This window comes from Salvelinus alpinus, chromosome 28, assembly GCF_045679555.1.
Source record: "Salvelinus alpinus chromosome 28, SLU_Salpinus.1, whole genome shotgun sequence".
Classification (NCBI taxonomy): domain Eukaryota; kingdom Metazoa; phylum Chordata; class Actinopteri; order Salmoniformes; family Salmonidae; genus Salvelinus; species Salvelinus alpinus.
The window spans coordinates 26,097,673-26,098,694 of NC_092113.1; positions in this window are offsets into that span (position 1 = coordinate 26,097,673).

Consider the following 1,022-nt stretch of genomic DNA (forward strand, 5'->3'; position numbering starts at 1 on the left):
CGTCCCCCTTTCTCTCCCCCCCTCTCTCTCCTCTCTCTCTTTCCCCTCTCTTTCACTCTCTCTCTTTCCCCCTCTCTTTCTCTTTCCCTCTCTCTCTCCTCTCTCTCTTTCCCCCTCTCTTTCTCTCTCTCTCTCTCTTTCTCTCTCTCTCTTTCACCTATCATTCTCTCTCTCTTTCCCTCTCTCTCTCTCTGTCCCTCTACATCTATCTGTTTACTACTCCCCCTCTCTGTGTGACGGCATATTTTCCTGTCTGTTTACAACCCTATCTCGCTCACATTCATCAACATTTCCTGTTTTTTAAACACCTCAAAATGACACCATCAGACAGATACTTATATTTAGCAAACAGTAAATGCCCATTTTAAATGCATGGTTGACATTAAAATCTGCATAAATGAATTACTAACATATTGCTACTTGACCATTCAAAATTGGCAAACATCTGAACACAGGAGAACCAACTTGTCACTGAACAGATACATAACAGTAGCAACTTCTACTTGATATCAATCAATAGCATCACCGTACAGCAAACCGCCATGAAAAGCCTTTCCATTATAATGTTATTATTTCACTAATAAGACAGTAACAGGATGTGGAATGGAGATGGACATGGGTGCCTGTCCACATCAGCATCGCTGCTTGTCTCTTATTCAAGTCTCAGTTTGCTGGGTGATGCATGAGACGGACTCATTGGCATACAAAGCTCTAACCTGTTTACTGTGTGCCTGTGTCTTACTTTATGCCAGAGAACAGACAGCCCATAACCTGGGAATATAGATGGAAGAAACTGGTTGTCCAGAAATCCACAAACTGACTGTCCAGAACAGATTGAGGCAATCACTGATATCAGGGTATTTTGATAAAATGTTCAAGTGGGTACTTCAAAGGAATCCTTCTCTGAATAGAGTATTTATTTTTAATAGGATATTAAGATGAGAGGACAAAGCAGTCATCGAAGCAGTCATATTAACTAAAGCTAAAAAGAATAGAAATGTGATTATGTGCGAGCCAACATG